Consider the following 12,660-nt stretch of genomic DNA (forward strand, 5'->3'; position numbering starts at 1 on the left):
GGACTCACTCTGTAGACCAGGCTAGCTTGGAACTCGGAGATCTACCTGTCTCTCTCTCTCTCCTAGATACTGGGATTAAAGGCATGGGCCATCACTCTCCCACTGTGGTATTGGTTTATTTACTCGAGGGGAAAGTGACACACGTGTCCTGGCACAAATGTGGAGATAGAGGAAAGTTGTCAGAGTTAGTTCTCTCCTTCCATCCAGTGAGCTCTACTCCGGGCATCAAGCTCGGGTCATCAGGCTTGGCAGTAAGTACCTTTAGCCTCTGAATCATCTCGTGGCCCTAAAGCAGAATCTTAGAAGTGAGGCTAGGATTGTCATGGGGTCACTTCCTCTGCACCTTACTCCTGGAGCAAGTGATAAGGCTGGACAAAGTTAGCCAAGAGAAGACACAGACCTTCAGAGGAGAGAAATAGCACATCCACACAGAGAGTGGGGGTAGAGATGGTGTCCAAATAGAGGTGGCTGTGGGAATCTCAGTTCCCTTTTAACATGGTGCACGGCCCTTGGTTGGTCATATATATATATATTCACCCTCAGAGAGAGAGGAGAGAGGAGAGAGAGAGAGAGAGAGAGAGAGAGAGAGAGAGAGAGAGAGAGAGAGAGGCTAACAGACTACAGACAGGGCTCCATCAAAGTCCAGGTTGGTGACTAGTGAGCTCACTGGGATTGCTTAATGGGAGCTTGGTCAGCTCAAAGAGCACACTAAGAGGACGTCCTCTGAGCAACACCACTGAGAGCTTGTGAGAAGTTGCCACTGAAGGGTCCTAGGTCAACTTAAGGGCAACAGCATCATAAAAGAGTAGGTCCCTTCCCTCTCATCTAACCAAGGGAGGGGCTTCCCTGGGGTCTCCTAAAGGTCCATGAATCAATGCAGCTTCATCTCATATGGATCACATGGGAGTGACCACAGATGTCCTCCTCATTCAAGATGGCACTGGCTGTGAGAGTCAATATGAATGCAAGCATCCCTCCCAGAATCCCACACAGGTCCATATGAGACTAGCAGGAAGCCAGTGGCCAAAGAGACGTCATAACTAGGAGCAGCCCATGCCAAGGCACTGCCATGAGAGGTACCCGGAAACCTTCCAAAGTCTTCCATAAGAGAACATCATTCGGAATGAACCCCTCACCCAGAGGCACCAGACCAGATACATGGGCTTTGACCCTCTCCTCCCTTCCCAGGCTTCCTCACAGAGAAGCCCTCAATTGATGGCTCCCTGCCTGAGGGAAATCTGGAGGAAGCAAGTCTGTGAAGAGAAAGTTGCTGAGACTTAAAGGTGAGATTAGAGGTTCGATTATACAAAAGATGATGTTTTAATGACTAGAGAAAAATGATCTGTTTATTAATCCCTGGGAGTTCACAGGAAAGCTGAGCGTCTCTTGAGGTTCCACTTAGGAAGAAGAATTAGTCAAGGGAATGAATTATTGGGTCAGAGTTAAATTTAAATTACTTTCAGCTCACAGCCTAAGAACTCCAGGTATTCTAAAGGCTGGTTACATAAATAGCGAAACTGTGCAACAGATGGGCATGGAGGCTCTGGAAGCCAGTCTCCAGGCTAACTATCTAGAACTGAAGCCCAGCTCTGCTACTTTCTAGCTGGGTGAGTGGAGGAAGGTTGTCTGGCCTCTGTGCCTCATCCATAAAAGGAAACCTAAAAACAGAATCACTAGGCTACAGTTACAGGTCAACATGGTAAGTGGTTGGGGCTGAGGTGTGGCTCAGTTGGTAGAGTGCTTGCCTGGCATATGTGACACCCTGGGTTTGAACCCCAGAACTACATGGATGGGGTCTGGTGACATGCCTGTAACAAGGCAGAGAGCTCAGAAGCTGGGTTACATGCCAAAGTTCACAGCTATCTTGTCCTACATGAGACCTGTCCCAAAATAACTAAGTAGCAAGAACTCGATGATGGGGGAAGGAAATAAACACTTCTTCCAAAGGTTTGTGGACTAATTTTTTAAAATGGTCCTAGACTCACCCTGAAGAGAGAGATGGCACCTCCAGACAGTGTCTCGAACTCAAGTCCCAGCTCTACCGGCACTCACTAGATGTGACTTGGGTGAGTGACTTAACCTCTTGCTCAGTTCCCCAGACCTTGGGAAGTGACTTAACCTCTCTGAGCTTTGGCTCCCCATTTCTATAACCATGCTAACAATGGAGTTGCCTTATGTTTCAGGGACGTGAACATGAGCTGCATGTTAGAAAGTGATGAAACTTGCAGGCCAATGGCAGTAAGAAGAGATCAGAAGACCTCCAGTCCAGGTCTAATGCCAGTTCTTTAGACCCCAGGATCTACATGTTGTCCTTGTCCTCTCAAGAATAAAAATTGCAAAAGTGACCATATAAAGTGACCAAGAGACACCCAACTAGGCTATCTTGGGAGCCCAGAAACACATGGTCAAGTGCAAATGTTTTACAACCACATTGGGAAGGGAATTGAGACATCCTCCTTCGCCCTAACTTCATGGGGCAGAGCTACCCCTTGATAAGGGCTCTATCGTTGCCTGTAACTCATCTCTCCTACCTACCCCGGGCTTCTGAGATACCATGGTCAGCTTTGAAAACTCTCAACAAGAAAGCCAGGCTCGGTGGCCTGTGATGGCTAATCTTGATTGTCGACTTGGCACACCTAGGTAGAGGGAACCTCAGACAGGAATTACCTCCATCCGTTTGACCTGTGATAAAATGTATGTGAGACATTTTCTTATATTTTTGGTTGTGAGCCTAGCCTTTATGGCTGAGCCATCTCTCCAGCCCATGCAAGGCATTTTCTTAAGCATTTTATGGGGGACAGGGGGGCATCATCCCTAGATGGGTAGACCTGAGCTATATGAGCAAGCTAGAGGAAGCCAGGGGAAGCAAACAGCATTCCTCTGTGCTCTCTACTTCAATTCCTGCCTCCAGGCTCCTGCCTTGAGTTCCTGCCCTGGCTTCCCTTGATGATGGACTACAATCTGTAAGCCAACCCTTGTCTCCCCAAGTTTAGTCACGGCAATTATCACAGCAACAGGAAGCCAAACTAGAACAGGGCCAAACCCCTTCCCTCATGAGAACTGTTGCTGGCTGTCTTATCATTTCCCTGGGTGCCATTGTTATCTGGTGTATTTGAAGAGCCTGTCTGGGCTGCAGGGTGAGTTGCAGTACTGGGTGTGCATGTTACGCTCTGCCCTAGCCCAGCTGTTTTTGAGGATGACAGCTGAACATCTGTGTTCCGTATTGAACATCCTCTCCCTCTGAAGATTTGGTGAGGAATAAGTGGGGCAGGGCAAGTGCTCAGCATCTGCTGCTGCATCCATGTTACCAACAGCTGAAGCCTTCATCCCGCTGCCCTACAAAGTCCACCTCCCTGACATATCATTGGCCTCGAAAACACCCAAAGACCCAAAAACTCATGACAACTGGAGAGACAAAGCTGCCAGAGGGGCAGGGGGCGAGAGAGAGAGAGAGAGAGAGAGAGAGAGAGAGAGAGAGAGAGAGAGAGCGCACATACATACTGCCCCATCCCTCTGGTGGGTGCAGCCACAGCATGTTGGAACCAGACTACAGCAGAAAGTTCCCCAACTCAACTGGAACTCTGATGTGAGTAGGGCCTGGTGGGTGAGGGCCAACCAACCACTCTCCCAAATAGAAAAGCTGATACTGAAGTTTAAGGCCTGAGGACTGAAGGTGGGGGCTGAATCTTAGCCACACAATCCCTAGATCCACCCATAGGGCCGGGGGTTCCAGCCACCCTCCAAACGCAACCACGTTCTTCCTGAATCTTGAGTCCCTCCAGAGTCACAAGGAGGATGAGTGAGGGTAGGCCTGTGTGCCTGAGACGTCCCAGAAGGCTGCTGTCCAAGTCCAGGCCAGGACTTGAACTTCTACAGCTCAGCCCCATCTCCTCTACAAGCAAACCATTTCTGCAAGGCTCATTTCCATCGGGAGCAAGCTCCAGGCTTCTGAGCAAACCTCTGCTTCCCCGGTGGGGAAGGCTGACAGACTTTTTCCTTCTTGGCTCAACCTTAAAAGGAGAGCGGCTCTGAGTAAAGATGACTCTTTGCCCCAGGCAACGCCCCACACCTGTAGTGCAGAAAGATAGAGCTGTCTCCTGTAGCTTTGTAAAACAGAACCCATGGATGCTCCTCTCAGGGCTGGCCTAGGCAGTCTAAGGGCCACTGTTCAAAAGACCAGCTCAGCAATTTGGAGAAGTGCCCAATCATATGTGAGGGCACAATAATAATGGCGCCTTCACATCTGCCAAGGACTCTACTATGTCATCAAACCAATCATTCTGCCACTATAGGCCTGATTAGGCAGAATCTCACGGGCCCATGACCCAGGCAACAGCCCGGGCTCCCTGAAGCCAGAGAAGGCTTCAGTGACTTAAAAGAAATGTGTTTCTGACTTGAAATTCCTAATACCGAGTTTTCACTCCATGTTCAGCCTGCCAAATGAGGTAGCTATGCTGTCTGACTCCTGCGGAGTCTCTACGCAGGCTTTTCCTATCTCCACTCTTTCTCCCATGGAAACCCAAGCTGGGACTGTCCCTAATGGGTCACCAAGGACCCCTCAGGGACTCTAAACTGAGTGCTGGAACCAGAATGAGGCCAGTGAGACACTCAGGGTCTGAAATGTAAAGAATTCTCAACTATCTGGGCCATGTGGATACCAAATCTGCAGGTGCAGGCCATAAGAGTGAGCCCCTTTAGACTGTGTACATGGGTGCCTGTCACCTGCTTTAGTCACAGTACTGATGGATCAGGCTATATAGCGCTGTCTACTAAATACAGAAGGAAATTTCATAATGTTCACTCCTTCCCGTGTACCTACATACCTATGGCCCAGTCCTGACTATTGTTCCCCTGGGCAAAGACGACAGAAAGAGGCAAGGGGACCTGGTCATCAGCCTCTGCAGCAGATACTCTTGTCTTGGACCAACTGTGTCCCATAAAGATAGGCTAGAAGTATAGGCTCTTGAATATTGCAGACCCCAGCTCTCTTTTGAGGCTGGATCATATAAGCCATTGCATATCTGCAAATCTGTGTATAGACATCTAGGTTGTTTCCATGTGTCCACTAGCACAAATGGGGCTGCAATGCCCAGGAGGTGATTAATATCTCTTTGAGATCCCAATTTCAACTCTTTGGGCAAACACCCAGCCTTGGCATTTCTGGGTCATGATCACAGTCTATTCTTAAGAATAAGTCTATTCTTATTTAAGGAACCTCAATACTCTTTTCCATAGTAGACACACCATCTTGCCCACCCACCTGCAAGGCTTCAGCTTCTCCACATCCTCCCCAGCATTCCACTCTTGTCTTTCTGATCCCTGCATCCTGACAGACATTCTATAATGTAGGTAAGCAGGAAGTCGTTAGCCTGAGTGAAGTAAGCCATGTGAAGACAATTACTTTGTGATTCCACTTAAAGAGGAAACTGGGGATAGTCAAGTTTGTAGAATTGAAGAGTGGAGTGGTGGTGGCCAGGGGCCAGGAGTGGGGAGGGGAGGAACGTTTTCCATCAATAAGCAAAGGGCCTGGTTAAACAGCAGATGAATCCCAGAGGTGTTCTGCAGAACACTACACAACCACACTCACAATACCATATTGTACACATACAAACTCTGCATGTAGGTGTCCTATTTCATTTCTGTTGCTGATGATAAAACATCCTGAAAAAAAATTTTCGAGAAGGCTCCCAATTCCAGGTTACAGTCCATCATGTGTAGAGGGAACTGGTCCCATCCTCGGTCGAGAGCAGAAAATAGCTCATCTTCATTTCTCCACTCTTCTTCAGTATAGGACTGCCTAGGGAATGGTGCCACCAGTGCTGGACTGGAGTGCCCCACGGCAATTAACTTAGTTAAGACAATCCCCACAGACAAGCCAATGTAGATAATCCTTCACCGAGACTCTCCTCCCAGATGATTCCAGGTTGTGGCGAGTTAACAGTTAGTGCTATCCATCACAAAATTGAAAAGGTGGATGTCCTCCCAGTGATGAATCAGAAAATAAACAAGTTGTCAGGCCCTTCCCCCAACCTGCCTTCTAGAATCTGTACATCAGTGAGGTCCCAGAGCCTTGCAGCACAGGCTGCACCCCAGATAAGACAGCAGAAAGGCTTTCAACATCTCAGGCACCGAAAGCTGAATTCTGAATCATCTGGGACTGCCTGAGTACATCTGACTCTAACTGCTTCATCTTGGATTTTTACTTCTAAGCATTAGCTTTTACTTTTTCCTAAAAAAAAATAGGGTAGCAACATTAAACAGAAATTGTTAGACTTCCCAGATCTCACAGCATATATAATAATGGTTCAACAACTCAAACTTAAGAGCTAAAGCTATAAAATTCTTAGAGGAAACCTAGGGGAAAGCCTCACGACCCTTGGTTTGGCAGAGGATTCATAAGTGTACCAACCACCACAGGGAGAGCAAGAAAGGGGAGAACACAAGAAAAGCATCATTCCCTGGAGAAACCCAGAGCCGCTCCCTCCAGTGTACTTCACTTTCTCCCCTAGAGCCCTTTTCCTGGCCTTCACACTTAAAAATACCTTTTGATAAACTTCAACTCCACTAGAAAATAAATAAATAAATTGGACCACATCAGAATTTATATTTCATGCTTCAAATAATCACTGTCAAGAAAATGAAAAGGGACCCCGCAGAATGGGAGGAAATATTTGTTAATTATGTGACTGATCAGGCTGCAAGATCATCTAAAGAACTGTACTCAAAATTATACAGAAAACTCCCAGCTCTCCATAACAATAAAATAAACAAAATAAAAGTGGGCAAAGGACTTGAGTAGATATTAATCCAAAAAAGGTAGACACACAGTTGACAGACTCGAGATGCTTAGAACCATCCTCCGCCAGCTCCAAAAACCAGAACCATGAGAGACACCCTTTTGCCACTAGGATGCCTGAGCTAAAGGAAGAGAAAGGGAGTGTTGGCCCGGATGCGGAGAGACTGGAGTGTCTGCTTCTTGGAACACGAAACAGCACCCTTGCTTGTTCCTCTTTGAAGAGCCAAACTTGGAGGCAGGAAGATGGCTCTGTGATAAGGCATTTACCACACAAGCAAGGACAGCGTTCAGAGTCCCCAGCACCCAGGTAAATGCCAAGCGGACTTCACGGCCCACCTGTAATTCCAGTATACAAAAGGCAGAAATGGGAGATCTCTGAGGCAAGCTGGGTTTGAGCGAGAGACCCTACCTCAACAGGTAAGATGGAGATTGACCGAGGAAGACGCCAGCATCAACATCTGTCCTCCACATGTATGTGCACACACATGCAATTGGACACACTGTGTCCACACACAAGCACACATGAACCTACATAAACCCACATATACACGAAGCTAAGTATAGAATCAGCATATCATCAACTGCGCTCAACGATTGAAACAGGAACTCAAATACACTGACACATCAGTTCTTAGAAACATTATTCGGAATATCCAAGAGATAGATCTGACCATGGATGTTAAAAAAAAAATGTGGTGTGCACAGCCAACTGAATATCCAGGCATAAACTAGTTCTGATAGTGATATAGTTTGAACACTATAAAGCTCACAGCAAACGACCTGTGATCCTAAATAGTCCATATTAGTATATGTTTCCTCGCTTGAGTTAACCCATAGCAGCAGACAGATTACAGGCTAAAGGGTCTGGGAAGAGGAGGGACCATGCTTCTCCTTGGGATGATGCCAAGCCTCCGCTCATCGGTAATGGTGCTAGTTTCACAGCCTCATAAAAATAATTGATCTCTGAATCGTACACTTTAAGTCAGGCTTTAGAGATAATTTAAACTTTCCTACATGCACTCCAAGTCCTGGTTCCAGCTTCTTTGTTGTCAAGAAGCTCCCAAGCTTGCCATACCCCAAGATATCAGTTCCTTTTCAGATCAAGATCACTTCTGAACCTGGAAGCTTTTTCCTCATGCCTTCTCCCTATTGGATGATAAGACTCAAGCGTGGACATACGCAAGTACCTGGGGGGAGGCTTGTGGGGTGGAGGTGACCCAGCCCTTGACAGCTTGTAGGGCAGTACTGCAGCTCAGCCTCGCCCACATCCACCCTTCCTAAGTCACAAGTCCCAGGAATATCTCATAGCACATATCTGCACACGCAGCCTCTGTAACTGGGAAATCCCAGCCCGAGACATCACAGGACAAGTGGCATCGCAATAACCGCTCCTGGGGCACAGCAGAAGAAGCAGCCATGAGACCTGTCTGTGCCACTTGGAGCCCCCTAGAAGTTGGTGAGACCTCTGGAGGGGAGGCAGTGGCCCTGAATCCTCTGCTTACCAGAACCTCAACACCTCCCCTTCCCTGCCCCCCTCCCTGATCCCTTGCCAGGATCAGGCTAAGAACAGGATGTGAAAACACCTTGCAAGCTGGAAAAGGCAGAGCCAATGGGAGACGCTGCTTGAATGAATTAACACCAGTTCCGCTGCCAAGCCTGCCCTGCCTTCCTTGGTCTAGTACCAGTTTCTATCTCATCATATTGCCAGAGCTGCGCGTGTCTTCCCCCAAATCCCCAGCCCTAAACACTGGTGCCTGGTGGAGGTCAGTGATTGACAGCAGGGGGACCCAGCCTACATTCATGAGTGCAGCAGCACATTGGTTCCATGTCACCTGTGGGTTAACGCTGGGAATCAGAAGGCACTCGTGACTCCTTCCCTCTAAGCCTACATCACTGCTGAGATTTCAAACAGCAGATTGTCCACTGGACAGGTGACACAAGGCCATACTTTCTTGTCTGGGGCTCACAAAGCTCGGGTCTTAAACACTATGTTAGTGTCCCCTAACTGCTGTGGCCACAGAACACTGGTATAGTGTGACTTCAAAGCACAGGAATGCGTCCCTTCATGGGCCCATGGGGCCAGAAGCATAAGATGGAGGGAGCTAGCAGCCCCCCTCTCTCTCTCTGATGCTCCTGGGGGACAAAGTGATGCTTCTGGCTTCTAGAGGCTGTCACAGTCTCAGCCTGGTCATCACATCCCTTCTCTGAGACTCTAAAAGCTCTGTAAGGTCCCGTGTGTTGGCCTTTAGAGTTCTTGGAGTAACTGACACTAAATTCTTCCTCTCTTGATTCTCAACTCTAGCACATCTGTGCTGGAGTTTGTCATGTTGGCACAAACCTAGCTATCTGGGAAGACAGAATTTCAAGCGAGAGAAAAGTCTCCATTGCATTGGTCTATAGACGAGTCTGTGGGGCACTTGCTTGATCATCAGATTGAAGTGGGAAGGGGTTGTATAAGAAAGCAGGCTGAGCAAGTTATGAGGATCAATAAGCAGCAGCCTTCCGTGGCTTTTGCTTCCATTCCTGTCTCCAGGTTACTGCCTTGAGTTCCCATCCTGACTTCCTTCAGTGAACTGTGACCTGGGATGTGTACCTTTTCCTCCTCGAGTTGCTTTCAGTCCTGATATTTTGTCACAGCAATAGAAACCCTAAATCAACATCCTTTGCCATCTAAGGCACAGACTTTAGAATTAATGGCAAGGGCATTTTTTGAAGGTGTCATGCCATAGCTTAGTACTGATCCTGTAAGAAGAGGAAACTGACTCAGGTGCTCTGTGAGGGTTGACTCTAGTGTGAGCTTCCTTCTAAGATTTGTAAGAGTTTAGTGTTCCACAGGAGTCGCTGTCCCCTACACATATTATACAAGCCTGGCCAGATCCTTAGCACTTTAGCATGGCTGTCTAGAGTGAGCAGCCAAAATCCCCTTTTGTGGTCTAGCCTGGGAACTACACCAGAGTTTTACATTATTTCAAAGAAACTGCTGTTTTTAGGGTTACATCCAGGTCAGGTGATCAATTCATAACAATTCTTCTGAGGCTTGGCTAGTTTTAGCACTGAAATTTCATAAACAAAGGTAACCCTCAGTGATAGGAAAGTTGGAACATCCTATCACTCTTTGCCCAGGTTAGATTAGATCAGTGGTTCTCAACCTGTGGGTCACGATCCATTTTGGGGTCAAACAACCCTTTCACAAAGGTCACATATCAGATATCCTGCATGTCTGTTATTTACATTATGATTCATAACAGTAGAAAAATTCAAGTTATGAAGTAGTAACAAAAATAATTTTATGGTTGGGATCACCACAATATGAGGAACTGTTTTAAAGGGTTGCAGCATTAGGGAGGTTGAGAACCACTGGTTTAGATCATAGCTGTAATTGACAGAGTGGACTGTCAAAGCTTTCTCTGTCTTTCAGATCTGCTCCATTAATGGTCTTCCAGCAGTGATGGTTCACAGGACACCTTTGGTAGACCCCACCCTGAGCCGATGTGCTGCCCTCAATAACCTCTCATGATCTCCTCTCTGTCCTATCCCCTGTCCTAGTATCACCTAGGAAAGGAGTCTCAATGGAGGGAGCGTTCAGGTCGGACTGCTCTGTATGCACTGTCTATGGGATTGATTGTCTTGATTGTTGACTGGTGAAGGGCTGTGCCCTTCATTCTCTGGGCAAGTGGTTCTGGGCTGTATAAGAAAGCTAACCAAGGGCCTGGAGAGATGGCTCAGTGGTTAAGAGTACTTGCTGCTCTTCCAGAAGACCTGCATTTGGTCCCCAGCATCCATGTTGAGCAGCTCTCAATGCCTATAATTCCAGTTCCAGGAGACCTAGTGCCCTCTGCTGAATTGCCACACACGGTGGGGGGGTTGTGCGTGTGTGTGTGTGTGTGTGTGTGTGTGTGTGTGTGTGTGTGAGTGAAAAAGAGACAAAGACAGAGACGGAGACACGGAGATATACACACACATACATACACATACAGAGACACACACGGAGAGAGAGAGACACCACAGAGATATACACACATCACACATCACATACACATGTGCACACACACACACACACACACACACACACACACACACAAATAAATCTACTTTAAGGAAGGAAGGCAGAAAGGAACAAAGGACTTGAGTTACTAACAAGCCTGAGAGCGAGCGAGCGAGCAGCGTTCCTCCATGTGCCTGCCTTTGAGCCTCTGCTTGAGTTCCTGTCCTTGACTTCCCCCAGTGATGTAATGTGACCTGAAGGGTAAACTGGAATAAATGCTTTCCTCCCCTAAGTTGCTGTATCACAGCAACAAAAATTAAAGTGCAACACCTTCTCTGCCTTCCACCCTCACTCCGTCCTCTATGAACAACCAGCAAAACTCACTGAGATGTATGCAGAAAACCTCCCAAGAGCGAAGGGCTCACTACCTTCTGAATAAAAAACAATATACATTCAACTCAGACTTCAGAGAAGGGGACCCCAATCCCTAGGTGGCCTCGATGTGTGTGCTAAGAGTCTACGCTTTCCTGCGCTGGCCCTACCAAGAACACCCACGACCTGGAAGGCTCACTCATGTTCTCCACCCTCCTGAGCCTTCCAAGAGGTCTTCTCTCACAGGCAATCCACCCAGTGCGCCTGCAGAGACAGCACCCAGGGCACAGGTTAGTGCAGAGGTAAGACCTCCTGAGCATCCAGGGAGACACAAACGAAAACAGAAGTGTGAGCTGCCGAATTGAGAGAGATTGATGCGCCTGGCCCCGGCAAGCACGTGGAGCTGAGGGCGCTCGCAACCCTGATGGCGGGCGAACTGTGACTTATTTTAACCATTTCAGAAGGTAATCTAACAGGATTTATTAAAGTTAGAGATGTGGAGTCCCTTTGACCCAAACGCAATGCTGCTTCTGGGAACCGATCCAAGTGAAATAAAAGTCCCAATCCAAAAGATGTACGAGGAAGAGTGTTTCTAGGAGAATTGCTAAAAATACAAAAATGGCCCCCCAACTTCACACTTTGGTGGAATACTACACAGCTATATATATTGAAGTGAATCTTGCAAAGAAATGAAGGACAATTAAGTCTGTAGAATATATATTGCATGCTTCTGCTTATACAAAGTAGTGCATACAATATAGTTCTGGCCACACTTGGAGGCACAAGCAAGATGCAACTGAGGCCTCAGTGCAATGACTCTTTGTTAACAGGATGACTGACAGAAACCATTTAATGGAGGAAAGGAAGATTCTGGATCATGTTCTTGGCAGTTTCAATCCATCAGCAGGAGCGGCTCCATCTTGAGTGGCAGGTGTGGAAAGCAGCAGCTTGCTCATACACTGCAGACAAGGAAACAGACAGGAGGCAGCTGGCTCTCTTTCCCTCCTTTGTCCATCCATGCCTGCAGCCCATAGGATGGTGCTGCCCACATTCAGGCTGGCTCTTCTCCGATCATGCCATCCTGCCTAGAGATACCCTCACAGACACCCTGGAGTGTGCGTTGCTGATCTCTTAGGTGGTTAAGTTGTAGTTAACAGTTAACATCACTCTTGGCATATCAACAGTACCTGTAGCCTTGCAAGGATGACAGGCTACCATGGCGAGGCCCTGGGTACTGTGGGGTGCAGGCCCACCATATGTTTCAACCTTAACCTTCTCAAAGCGGCTTTACAACTCTTGTCTCCAGTGAGTCGGGTCCCATGAAAGGTGTGGTGCCGCCCCTGGGTAATAGAACTCACAGGTCACCTCTTCACAATGGTTTCTTACAAACAAGTACAGAGGTCCCCCTGTAAGGTAGACTTTTCCCTTGTTCTGCAGGGTAAACACATCTGCCTTCCATGAAGAAAATCTAATCCCTTCAGATTCCAGACATAATCTTTGTTTCCTG

This window comes from Rattus norvegicus, chromosome 10 (assembly GCF_036323735.1).
Source record: "Rattus norvegicus strain BN/NHsdMcwi chromosome 10, GRCr8, whole genome shotgun sequence".
In the NCBI taxonomy this organism is placed as follows: Eukaryota; Metazoa; Chordata; class Mammalia; order Rodentia; family Muridae; genus Rattus; species Rattus norvegicus.